The sequence below is a fragment of the Lissotriton helveticus genome, chromosome 1_1 (assembly GCF_964261635.1).
Source record: "Lissotriton helveticus chromosome 1_1, aLisHel1.1, whole genome shotgun sequence".
NCBI classification, from domain to species: Eukaryota; Metazoa; Chordata; class Amphibia; order Caudata; family Salamandridae; genus Lissotriton; species Lissotriton helveticus.
The window spans coordinates 760,607,580-760,621,769 of record NC_136057.1 but is presented as its reverse complement, the minus strand read 5'-3'; the positions used below and the strand labels follow the sequence as shown (position 1 = coordinate 760,621,769).

The following is a 14,190-nucleotide window of genomic DNA, read 5'->3' as shown; positions in this document are numbered from 1 at the left end:
ATTCAGAAAAACTAATTTTAACCCCTTAGCTGTGGCGGCTATTCCGCCGCAGCGCTAGGGGTTGGGGGGGCTGCACGGCGCTCCGTCACGAGCCTCGGGTGGGCTGTGCTTGTGACGGAGCAATTCCGTCATGACCCCGCCCACTCAATAGAACGCGCCACGCAAGCGCGAAATCAGCGCCGCACAGGCGCGGCAAGCGGGGTGTGACGGAACCGCTCCGTCACCAGCACAGCCAACCCGAGGCTCGTGACGGAGCGGTTCCGTCACGAGCATGGAACGGGTTAAAGGCAATATATGTAGAGGCGGTTTCGATGTCCTTTATTAATCTTCTTTTGTTTGGGCAGCAGTTGTATTAGCCCGCCTTTGAAGTAGTTCAATTGCTCATAACAGAAAGAGACAATTAGCAAAGGCCAGCTATACATGATTTAACTCCTGATTGGACACTGATTATTAAGTGGTATTGTATGCATTGTTCAATTTTGAGTTACCCGTGTTCTGGCCATTTCTGCTATTTTTTACATTAAGATTTTATCACAAACAACGCATAATATTGCAATGTGTCATAATACCATAATTTCAGGAATTTCTTGTAAGACGAGTAATGAGAAAATCCCGATATAATGCGAATTACAATGCATAATATACATGTTACCTTGTTATAACAAACGTGTGCTGTACGGCATTGGCTGGTTAGTGGTGTGTAATGAAGTACATAAAAGAACTGCTGTGCCTCGGTGAATGTTCCTTGCCTAGCTCTAGTGATGATTATGCTACGTATTTTTTGACTGCTGATGGGCTTGCCCCAGAGCTCTTTTCCAGGCCAGTGGACATTAACAGCAGTGAGTGGGGTCAATGATGCACTATGCTGGGGTACCTAATGTACTCTCTGCTGCATGTGTGATTATATGCTTTGCATATTAATCTTGCCTGGTGGTGAAATAGCTCTTTCTATCAAGCTCACTGTACCACACATGTGCCATGCACATTAGGGAAAATGCCTGCACACAAGCAGTATATATACTACCCTGTATGGGAGAAGGAGTGTCTTTGGACTGATCTACTGGGACCTGGCATGAGCCAGGGAAATCTGCTACTAGAAACTACAGTGGAGCTATTCATCTGAGGCCAGAGGCAGAGTGCTGAAGCAGAGTGTGTTTGGACACTAAAATGTGGAGGGGAGGGGTCAGACGCTGTGTCCACCAGTGTCCCCAATAAACACAACTGGTTCTGCACATTATGTGTGGGGTTAACAATTTGTGTGGTGATTCTGGTAGGGCAGCCTACATGTGGTCACTGGGAAAGGGTGCTAAAAAATGAATGAATGGGTTATTAAGTTCCAATCTTTTACCTGTCTCATAATGGAAAACAGAGTGCTACTATTCCCAAGAGGAAGACTATAACTCCACTTAGGAATAATTGCTGGAGTGCTGTCTGAAGAATAAGACCCCTTCATAGTTAAATAAGACCACAACTTGTCTTAAGCAGTGGCATCGATTAAAAAGTGAGGGGAACTGTTAAAGATCTTATGATGTGAGAACAAAACACCCTACATCACTCTCACACCCCTCCCTCTCAGGCTCGCTGTCAGACTCTTTTAGAATCAGTCTTACACCACTCATAAACTAGCAATCTCACTTTACTGGAAGCATCCTCACCCTCCTCATAGATCACACAGCACACACGATTCAGAGCAGCAGGCTCACATCGCTGACAGCACCCCTCAGAGAATAGGAGGCACCAACTACTGGAAATATTCCCACATACTTCACATACTATTAGCAAAACCAGTAATTCCGGTTGATAACTGAAATGCTTCTTCATTGATTGGTGAGGGTGTGTGTGTGATATTGTGGGTCAGAATCAGTCAATGAGTGGATAACTAGATGCATGATTGCATGTATGAGTGACTGAGTACGTTGATGATCATTGATTAACCACTTGACTGCTAGGGCTGCTTTCTGATCCTACGCCTTTTTTGAATGTTTGTGGCAGTTTGTGCTTAAGTCTTCATAACTTTTTGTCACAAAAGGTATCCTGGCTAAATTAGCATCCTTTGTTCCCACACCAGAGGATGCTTATGATGCCCAGGGTTTATGGATTCCCCGGAGCGAATCAAGAACATAGCCAAGATATAGCATTTTTATTGGGAGGAATGTGGCAATGCTGGGTGCTAGATATTTTTGGATTCTCCCAGCTGCCAGAACTTCTCAGTCTAGAAATGTGAGTAAAATGTGAGATTTGATCTCAAATGTAAGGTTTGAAGGGAATTGTGAGTGAGAAAAAATGTCGGATCCAAACCCTGGAATTTCCTGGGTGGCTAGATATCGCAATTGTCTATGTTCATGTTTCCCTAGTTTTTAGCTGACCCCTTTACCCAAATAGATTCTACCTTTTCACTCGCTTGCAATGGGGATGGGGATGGGTATATAGATGCTTCAGTCCCTGGTGGGGTGAAGATTGTTGGGGCTCTAAAGGTAGGGGTGCAGCCTGATGTTAGGATGAACGTCCCCCAGCTCACTAATTCTTTGAAAATATCCCTGGCATCCAGTGGACTTTCTGCCCCCTTGGAGGCAGATTGGAGCCCCTCAGAGGGACAGAAAGGTTGCACTTTTGAGGAGTGGACGTGCCAGATGCCATGGTGGGCTCTCACTACCCCTTTATTGCCCCAAAGTAAAATCCCCTGGGGGCAAAAAGAGCGTATTATCCTTTTTGGGGAGGAGGCATGGCCAGATGCCAATGTGATATGCCTCATTCCCTTTTCTGCCTCAATGTAAAACCCCTGGTGTCTAGTGGGCTTTCTACCTGTGTGGGCATATTAGAGGAAAACTCCAAACAGTTGAATTTCCTTTTCTGCTTCCCAGGCAGCAGAAAGACTGTATGGCCCCTTTTGTGATGTAGGCATTGCCATGTACCCTCGTGGGCCGCCTCACCCATTTTGTTTCTCCTAATATAAAATCTGAGATATCTAATGGCCTTTTTACTTCCACCCGGTACAGATTAGGGGAAAACTCCAGCTTAGTGCAAACTTCCTTTCTGCCCCCCCAGGTGAAGCAGAAAGATCGTCTTGCCTCTCCTGCGTTGGAGTTGGAGATCCATGACAGAGTTGGCATCCCACTTCATTTACTTTGCCCTAAAACAACTGTAGCTGTTTAGTAGGGTTTCTGTCACCCCGAGGGGTGTGATTGGGAACAACACCCCAATTCTATTCCAGGGGGATAGAAGGACTGTACTGCCCTTTTAAATGGGGCTAAATGTCAAGAAGATCCTCCACCCCTTGTTCTTTCTCCTATATGGAAATCTCTGTTGTCTAGTGGGCTTTCTTCCCCACAGGGGGTGGGGGATAGATTGTGGTAAACTCTGCTAATCAACCCTCGAGGGTGGCAGAAAGACTATTGTAGTCCTTCCGGGGTGGAGGGACGGCCTGATGCCTGCATGGGCTACCCCCACCACTTACAGTTTTTAAACTTTTTCCTCCTGGTCTCTAATGGGCTTCCTGTTCCCTGGAGGCAGATTGAGGTTAGCTCCCCAAATTTAACCCTTGGTGGACAGAAAGACTGTTGTGCCCATTCTGTGTTGGGTGACTAAATACGAAATAGAAGTATACAAGAAAGTAATGGGTGGAATGCGTGACTTAATCTCAGCCACTGGTAATTACTCCGGGGTCCATCCCAGTCCATCATTAATTAGCATGCTATGCCACCACAGTTTGGACCCAGTCACATGCAAATCAGTCTTGACCCTGCTCCAATAGGAACAGTCTAGTCCAAACCAGTAGGTCAGGTCCTTCCTGAAATAGAACACAAGCAACCCACATGCGGTTTCACCCTTATTAGGGCTCATCAGTTGAGTACAGCTTGGCTCCAGTGGCACTGTGTGCACCAGACCTGAGTCTCTGCTATCTGTTTCACTTAGGGCATTACACTGAAATATACAAAAAAGTGATGAATGGAATGCTTGAACTAATCTCGTCTACTGATAATTACTCCGGCTGCATCCCAGTCCATCGTTATTCGGTACACCATGCCACCTCAGTTTGGATCTAGCCATATGCAAATCAGTCTTGACACTGCTGCAGTAGGAACAGTCCAACCCAAATTTCCAGTCCAGTTCTCACTAAACTGGACCACAAGCAACCCAAGACAGGTTTCAGCCTTATTAGGGCCCGTTGGTTCGGTATCGCTTGAGTCCAGTGATACAATGTGCTCTGGACCTATGTCTGGGCATGCCCATCCCATTTAGGGTATCGTACTGCAGTATGCAAAAAAGTGATGGATGGATGCTTGAATTAATCTCAGCTGCTGGTAATTACTCTGGTACAGTGGCAGAAGAGCGAGTTCCTCAGGTCTCCTCACAGGTCTCAAAAAGAAGGTGCGGTCCTTCTTCTGTTCACCATAGGCCCAAAGTGTTTTGAAAAAGGTGTCTTCGGGTACTACTTTTTACTATTACTAGCTTCTGGGTCCAGGTAACTCCTGTCCCCTCCTACACAATAGGGCAAAAGTTCCCTGGGGCAACCCTACCCACTTTTGCAGCAGTTCATGTGTGTCTTACTGCAAATAACCCCACAGACCCCTCACTCAATGAATCCAAGATAGAAAACACTTCTCCTTCTGTGCAAAGCATGTTTGCCCACCCTAAGATGTGGTCAGGTTAGTTAGCAGCCCCTCCTCTGTGATCACTTCATACCAGTTCTGGGGGCAGCTTTCACCCCACTGGCCTTGGTGCCTACCTGAGTGGGATCACAAAGGAAAGTGCCTGTTCAAGAGTCATCTGACATCTGTTTCTGACATGGGGGATCCGTTTGAGGTAAATTAGCTTCCTGGGCACTGCAAAACTGTTCTTCCTGCCAGGGGAAAAACCTCCCCATTGGCCAATGTCTCTGCTAATGAGCATTTTTATAGACCTTATCAGGGCAATTCACCACCTGTGTGACATTTAGACGCTAATGCAAATTAGCCCCCAGAAGCTTAAGGCAGAGTAGTTGTTACTTTTCAATTGTCCCCTTTCCTTAATATTTATTAAAAATCCATTAAGTTGGGGTTTTAATAAATATAAAAAATAGTTATTTGATAATTTTTCTAGCTGGTTCCCAGCTTGGAATAGTAGAATTAATAGTTAATACTGCCTCCCAGTGTTTCTGTTTGAGCAGGTCAGGCCAGTGCAGGTCAGGTCGGGCCAGTGCAGGTCAGTGAATATGGCTTTTACGATTTAGTCACTGCAATGACATGTTACTTTTAAATATACATTTCTACATGCCTTACTTTAAATTACCAGGCACAGGGAAACATCCTTTACAACGCAACTTTTACCACGCAGTGCTTTTACATCGCAACTTTTACAACGCAAACCATTACAACGCATTGCGCTGGGGGCACTCTAGGATAGGGAACAGATTTAATTTCCTATCCAACACCTTCCCTACTATCCACGGGGACTGGAGTTGGAATAGTAAATTAAACTATTCACTATTCAGCACCCCAAAGCGCTATGCGTTGTAATGGCATGCGTTGTAAAAACTGTGTTGTAAAGGCATGCGTGGTAAAAGCATGCTGTGTAATGTCATAATCCCCAGGCACATGCACCTTGTGGGCAAGAGGACCCATGTAGGCGTGATGTGTTAATATTGCTGTAAATGTTTATTGCCCATGGCGCATAATTACTTGAAGTAACATAATGGTATAATTTTATGAATTTTGCATAACCTGCATAATGCAAAATTACGAAATTTACAATTCAATTTCCCCCAGCCATATTTAATACTCTCCTAAATGTACTCCTTCATGACCCCCCTATTATGCTTACACATTCTTGGATGATGGCCAGGTCCAATTCCTGGGTGGGTTGCACCACTCCTTTTGTTGACTTTTTTCCCGCTGGCATCAATTGGTGGCGGGGGGGGATCTTGTTCCATACAGGGGCAGATTGGGAGTAAACTCTCCGAATGCATCCGTAGGGAACAGAAAGACTGCTGCAACAGATGTGGGGTGTGGACACTGCCCAATGCCTGATTGGAACTCTTCCACCTATTTTATATTTTTAACTCTTCTTTCCTGGTGTTTTGTGGGTTGCAGCCCCCATCCCCCAGAAGCAAATTGGGGGTATACCCCCCAATCTACCCCAGGAGGGCAGTAGTACCCTTCTGGGGTGGGGAATGGCCATGGAAAGACTGTTGCACCCGTTCTGTGGTGAAGGCACGACCACAAACTGTATTGGGGTAACCCCACTCTTTCTTTTGAAGAGGCATACATTTTCTGTGGTATCTAGTAAGCTTTCTGCCCACCTTAGGATTGAGATAAATCCCCCCACTCCACCCCCAGCAGGGCAGAAAGGCTGTTACACCCATTCAGGGGTTGGGACAAAACTTGATGCCCCTCCGCAAGTCAGCCACTAGGGGAGGAAAAGGGGTGATTTGTCTCTGGAGAGCACTTGCCTATGCCTTTAGGGAGACTGCACTCCCCCTCCCTAGGGTGTTATGCGAGGACCCCTGCACAGGCATCACCCTCCTGAGGCGAGCACTCAGCAGGGATCCAGTAAGGAGGAATATCATTGAAAAGTGAAGATTCTCTTCTTCTAATTGTACGTTTGCGGTGCTGAGGGAGCCAAAGAGATGCTCCTGTGCACCGATGCTTTGATGTTCAAAATAATGACTTCAGTGTGCCCTTGATGCGGATTGTCATTAGAAAACAAACAGCCCTGGTTTGCTGGGTTAGCGCTTCCTCAGCCACCCAACCTGAATTGAAAAAAGGTAATTCCTCTGGTGCCATCACTAGAGTGATACGCTGCCTTGGATGCATTGATGTGACCTCCAAGCCCACAGCACCCGGCTGGGACTAGTGTTACCATGGAGGTCACATCAATAACACCCAAGACGTTAAATACATTGAAGGATGAATGAGTGCCTGCATGAATGGGAAAACATTGGCTCTGCTTGTACTTGTTGAGAAAGGTGCAGACTACGGGACACATCCTTGCTGCTCTCACATGGTGCAAGTCCAACCCTCCCATAGAAGCAATACTGTACTTCTGACAGAACTCCCACACAGAGTAGCAATCACACCCACATAGGGGAATGTGAAATTTGCATAATTAGCTTTTATGTAATTGCACGTAATTATGCAACATGTAAATCAGTCATGTAGCACTATATTTTGGTAAACATCCTTTACAACGCAACTTTTACCACGCAGTGCCTTTACGACTCAACTTTTACAACGCAAACCATTACAACGCATTGCGCTGGGGGGCGCTCTAGGATAGGGAATAGGTTTAATGTACTATCCAACACCTTCCCTACTATCCACGGGGACTGGAGTTGGAATAGTAAATTAAACTATTCACTATCCAGCGCCCAAAAGCAATATGCGTTGTAAAGGTATTCGTTGTAAATACCGCGTTGTAAAGGCATGCGATGTAAAAGCATGCGTTGTACTGTCATACATCCCTATATTTTAGCATGGTATTCACTCTTGCATCACTTTTCGACATGAGAACACATTTTGTGATAAAAATAAAGGCCAAAGAGCACATTGCTGCAAACAACAGCATCTCACTTTCTAAATGTTCTCATTGTTTCTGCACTATAATTTGGCCACAAATACTGGTGTAAGTATGTAACCTGGCCTAATGAAATGATTTTGTGTAACAAGTATAACACAAAATTACATGAATGTACATTTTGCCGAGGCCTACACTCAACCAGAAGCAGCATAACACCCTTCACAGATTTGTTGTCACATACTAATGGTTATAAGCCAGGCCTATTTTCTTAACCAATGCTAATTGAGATAGGTGGCAGTGCACATGCACACACTTTAGAATAATTTTGCCACTGCCCTGCAGGTTCTTATTTCTACTGTCAGGCATTTTAATTCTTAAAATGAAATGTTCTGTTGCCCTGCTTGACAGGGAGGGGGTGTTACTTACACCATTTTTGTTGCAGGTGTCAGCCTCTTCTGCCAGGCATTATAATTCTTGAAAGTAAATGCTTTGTTGCCCTTCTTCAGAGGGAGGGGATGTTACTTCCACAATTTGGCGTGAATTAAAACAAAATGTCACTGGCCCTCCTATGCAAGGAATGCAAATATCAAATGTAGCATTACATGTCCTTAGTTTAGGAGTTACCCAAATCTGAAAAATCTCTCAAAATTCAGAGGGTGTCAGAGTTTGGCCAAAGAGGTTCCTGAAGGCTTGTTATGGATTAACCAGGCTTATATTCCTCAGGTTATTGCTCTGACCACTTTATAATGGATCTACTTCATGCTTTCTGGATGATCAGTATGCTTGAATTGTATTTTGGTGTAATTCTGGTTCTTTTCTGTCATACTTCAGTCTGTGTTTCCAATTCTTCCAAGTAGCATGTAATCTGAATTTGCTTTCTAGCATCCTACTCTTGTCCCTCCTGTTTGGAACTTGAATCACCTCTTGCTTTATTCAGGTCCTCTTTTCTGCTCATAAGGAGTTGGTGCACCAGGTCTATTCTGGAGCAATTTTGCTCACATTGACGGAACAGACTAGACTGGGTGCAAATGCCTTTTTCTAATACTTCATGGTAGTGCATGTGTATACCTGGTCGACAGACCTCGTAGGCATAGATAGATAAATGTTACTGTTGGCTATTCCTCTTGAAATTCTTTTTTTTTAACTTTTTTTTATTTTTCAAAACCTTTATTGACAAATTCAGCATTACCAAAATACACTTTTGCATCAGATCAGAGCCTCGTACACATCAGGATATTTACGGAGTACAATAGACATAGTGAAATATCAATCAAACAGAAGCATTATCCTGTACAACACAGCTATAGCACCATGAACTACACATAGCTGTAGGAGGTGGTGACAGCTACGATGGATCCCTCTGAACTAACAAACTATGTAAATGTAAATGTATTGTATTTATATAGCGCACTTCTACCCGGAGGCCTCGTAGCGCTGTATTCATACCGCTGTGGAACCCATCCTGGCTTTCCTGTGAAATGTCCACTCCTGGGCACCCCCAAGGTGAAGCCAGGCATCCAAGCGCTGCTGGGGCCATTGTGGAGATTAAGCAAGCTATTGCCCAGAGTCACAGAGTGGGACCCATGATTAGACTAGGCTCCGATGCGAGAATTATCAGGTCCGGGGAAATTGAGTCCAAGAGCCGCCGAGGCGGGAATTGAACCCTGGTCCCGAGCCAGACCTCTGCATCAGGGTCTGCCGCTCTAACCATTGAGCCACGCTTCTCCACTATCCGCCTATCTCTCTGCTACCAGTCCCTGCAAAGATCTTGGAGAAGCATTTAAACTTCCATCTGAGCTCCTATTTGGATCATCATCATTGGCTTGATGGCTTCCACCATGGGTTCAGGAGTGGCCATAGCCCGGTAACTGCTTTAACGTCCGCAGTAAATAACATACATATTTAAGTAGATGCCGTTTGCACCTCTCTATTAATTCTCTTAGGCCTAACCGCAGCCTTTGATAACATCTCCCCTACGAGGTTGGTGGCCAAAATGGGGTCAATTCTACTCTGATGTGACTCACACCATCTTGGGAGTCCCACAGGGTTGCTCATTCAGTCCATCCTTATTCAACATCTATGTCGCCCCTTTGCCCAAGGTTAGTAGATCTTTTGAGCCCAAGGTTAGTAGATCTTTTGAGCTGAAGGCTCTTTCCTATGTGGATGACACACAAATAATTGTGTAAATCACCAATAGCATTAAGACGTACACCGCAAAGTTTAAAAGCTGGATGCGGGCTGTGGCTCCTGAATGGTAGACAACTACTTACGACTCAATGGTGAAAAGACTGAAGAATTGATTTTTGGTAGTCAACAATCCATTTGGTCCCGCTCTTGGTGGCTTGAAATGCTCGGCTCATTCCCCTCTCTAGCCCCATCAGCAAAGAATATTGATGTTATCGTTGATAGCTCTCTCTCTTTTGACCCCCAGATCAACAGAACCTGTTTTGGTATCATAAGGATCTTGAGGAAGTTCTTTCCATGTCTCTCCATTACCTCTTGAAAGCAGCAGCTGTTGCCCTGGTTCTGTCCAGATTGGATTATTGTAAACATCAATAAGAGATCCATCCATAAATTGCAGCTTGTACAGAATGCAGCGATAAGACTTGTGATGGATCTTCCTAAATTCTTCCCAGTTTCGGCAACTATTTGTAAGCTGCACTGGATTCCCTTCCTTAGAAAAGAGAATTTTGTTCAAGGCCCTCTGCCTTTTTCATAAGGCTCTTCATAATTTGCGTTCCGAAGGTATCAAAAGGCTCTTCCAACAGTATGTACCTTATAAACAACTGCGGTCTGGCAGCAAAAACTTGTTGGTTGGTCCCAGGTTCAGAAGGGGCAGGTGGTGGGGAAGAGCTTATTCTGTTGCTGCTTCTAAGCTCTTAAACTCTCCTGACATCGATCTCTAGGCAAGACTCTCACATTCTGATTCATAAGGCATTAAAAACATCGCTCTTCACACTTTAACAGCTAGGCTCCTTTTGTGCTTCCCATGACCACTGGTTCTATCCGCAGCGCCTTGACGCCTTTGGATAAATTTGAGCTCTATAAGACCAGTATCCATTCATTCATTATTAGTGCTCAAATGTTTAACAGAATATGTTCTGAGCAACATGTGTTTGAAACATTCCCTGTTATCAAGGAATCAAACATGAAAATGTATTTGGACAATGTTTCCCCATTGCCACCTGTCTGAATCAGAACTGTACGTAGGAAGAAACAAATTAGAGATGGAAGTTCTCTGAATTTACAAGCATTGATTTAATGTCTTGTTCGACACAAATGTTTTTGTTTTGAAAATATTTTAATTGGAATTTTTTAATTTTTATATGTTGGAACTGTGCTTTACAGACCAAAGAGGCATCATATGACCTCAGTATTGACATCTATCTTTGTGATAAAAAAAAACAAGTCTAGTTGGTATAAGCTTTATATAACCACAGAAACCAGAAGAGAATAACTCCTTGCTTTTACGAAGGGGGACATGCAGGGATCACAGCTGCACTTCATGTCTTCATGTCAAGAAATCAGAAATACCAGTTATACAACAGGGAACCATGAAAGAAAACAATGATACTGTATATTAGTATTTTTATTGTTCTTTACTGTATTGATTTTATATAGCACCTTTTATTATGATTATGAGTTTGTGTGCTTTTATGTATCATTGTGTGAGTTTGTCCTTTTCATGGATATGTTTTATCCGAATAGGTAATTGAACTGAACTAACAATGATAAGCAATTCAAGAGAACACAAATAAGCAGAGGAGCTGCTTACATAGAAAAATATCAGTTAGTATCATATCTCCAGTATGTCAAGATCCATGGGTGGTGTCCCCAAAGCAGCATGGGCATGGGCATAGGAATGTGGACCAGGGTTGAGGAGAGACCCTGACTTCTCCAAGGATATTCAGTACTATTCAGCTAATGCCCATTGCATGGTGTGCAATGTGAGGGGGGGTCTCACTACCTCTCTCCTCTCTGTCTGGGTTTTGCGGGAGGGCTCCTTACTCACGAAATGTTTCCTGGGTTATTCAGAGTTCTCCCCCTTTGTCAGGTGCCAGGACTGATCACTACCATCTGCTGACCTCTCCCTCTGACCAATATCTGGTTGTGCCCAGGTTTCCATCACATCTATCCATAAATCTGCAATAGGGTGGGCCCGTATCCCTCTAGCCTCTTCTCTAGTCAGTACTCTCTCTTCAGCTTTCACCCACTTGATGACATCCTCCCTCTAGGTCTGTGCTCGAGGGCCTCTGGCTGATTTCCAAGTCATGGGTATTCGTCACTTAGGCAACACCAATGCTAAGTCCAGGAACCTCGTGCCAACTTTTTGCGAGGCAGGTTTCGGGAACAGCCCCAAAAGACATGCCTCCAGGGTACAGGGAGGTGACCGCCCCAGTGACTTCTTCATGTCTTTCAGTACTTCCTTCCATTAGGGTTTCCAGTTAAGGCAATGCCATACCATGTTTGCAAAATAGGCATCTAGGTGACTGCATCTGGTGCATACACCACTTGGAGGTTGTTCGGTGTCATGTGTATATAATTGAATTGTATATATTTTAACCTTGTGTTCCTAGAGATCTTCTGTGGAGAGGCTAGATTTCTCCTCCGCTTAGGGTCTGACAGCTCTCTTTCCAGGATTTTCTACCACCTACCCCACAGATCCAGCAAGGGGCTGCCCAACATTGTCGCAAGGGATCTGTAAAGCCATGTCACTGAGTGTCTAGTTGTTCCCAGTGATACCAATAGCTGTGAATGAATGAATGAATGAATGAATGAATGAATGAAATCCGATTTATTATGCGCTACTAAGCCCAAAGTGCGTCAAGGTGCCTAAACCAAATATATAGATATCCCCAGAGCAAGCTTATTGGTAGGCTTTAGTGAAACACCACGTTTTTAATGCTTTTCTGAAAAGGGACATTGATGGTTGTGCCTTAATGTCGGCGGGGAGGGCATTCCACATTTGAGGGGCCACGATAGAAAAAGAAAAAGCCCTACCGCCCCATCTGGATTTTTTCATGCGCGGTATACACAAAAGATTCAAGGTGGAGGAGCGCAGGCACCTGCTTGGAGAATAGCAAGTTTGCAAGGAGCCTAACGCGTCAGAGGGATTTATCCGAAGTGCTCCAAAAGTCAGACATAGAATTTTGAAAACAATTCTGTGCTGAATCGGGAGCCAATGAAGGTTCCTCCTAGCTAAGGTGGCAGAAAAGGACATAGGAACATCCAACACAAACCTTGCCGCAGCGTTCTGCACGCTCTGAAGGGGTTGAATAAGGCCCTTATTGATTTCTGCATACAAGGCGTTGCAGTAATCCAGCTGAGAGGACACCAACGCGAGTACAGTCTGCTTACGTGCCTGGGGGAAAGATAATGAGCGATTCTCCTCAAAATCCTAATAACTCCCCAACAGGTAGCCACAGTTCTATTTACCTGCAGGTTCATAGTCAACGAGGTGTCAAAAATAACACCAAGGTTCCTGGCAGAGGTCGATGGAATAGGACAGGTTCCCAATGATGGAGGCCACCACTCATTGGACCAGACATCCTGGTCCTTGCCAAAGATCAGCACCTCAGTATTATCACCATTCAGTTTCAGGGAATTTTGAATCATCCATTCTGCAACTACTTGCATGCAGTTCCTGAAACTGGATGCAGCGGTGCTGACCGAGTGAGCCAAGGACACCATGATCTGTGTATTATCAGCGTATGATACAACCTCCATCCCCTGCGATTTTACTAACCTAGCAAGTGGGGCCACATAGATGTTGAACAGGGTCGGACTTAATGCCGACCCTTGAGGGACCCCACATTGCAACGGTTTGGCAGGGGAGAGGAACTCTCCAAGCTTGACCCTCTACTCCCTGAGTTCTAGAAAGGAGGACAGCAGGCTCAACGCTGAGCCCTGCAGCCCTATCTCCCTCTAACGGGCTGTTAAAGTCGAGGGAGACAGGGTGTCAAAGGCTGCCGTCAGATCTAAAAGGACAAGCAGGGTAGACTGTCCTTGATCAACCTTATTTCGAATATTATTCATCACCACAGTAAGTGCTGATTCCGTACTGTGTGATTTCCTGAACCCATGTTGGGACTGGTCCAGGTACCTTCATAAACAAGCATCATAACTATAGCCCAAAATTAGGACTGCACCCATAAAGAAACGATTATAATGTTCTGTGATTACACGAGATCACGCACCAAGACCATCATCGTGGTTCATGGGGACGGCAGCAGGAGCACTGGACTTAAACATTGGACTGTTTGAGAGAGTATAAGTAATATGATTTCAACAAGCATGGTCAGATTTATGTAAAACTTCTGTGATTATCGATGTCTTTTCAGTCAAGGTTAACTGCACATGGAACGAGGGAAAGGAGGGAAATGTAGTTTTTTGTAAGCACAGATCTCAGGAATAATTATTTACCAGGTGAGAGAGGGTGGGAACCTTCATCTAATTTGGACCAATCAGAGCGCAAAGCATGTTCTTTAAAAAGAGGGAAAACGAGTGGAATGGTAACTCCTTTTTTTCAGCAGTGAGGTAATGTAGCTGTTAATGTTGGAACACCAGGTACGTGTAAACTAGGAGAACAGTTTATTTATGAATGCAATGGACATGGGACTTTTTTAATGTTTTTTAATGATTCTTAGAAAATGTCACCTAGGTTAAATACCGTTAGTTTTAAATGTGACAAAGATA

At 44.5% G+C, this 14,190-nt stretch overlaps 1 protein-coding gene across 1 annotated transcript in view; it reads left to right on the top strand.

The window, feature by feature from the left end:
• Window positions 1–14,190, top strand: part of CNTN1 (contactin 1) — a 664,003-nt gene that overhangs the window by 381,423 nt on the left and 268,390 nt on the right. The window lies entirely within an intron of this gene.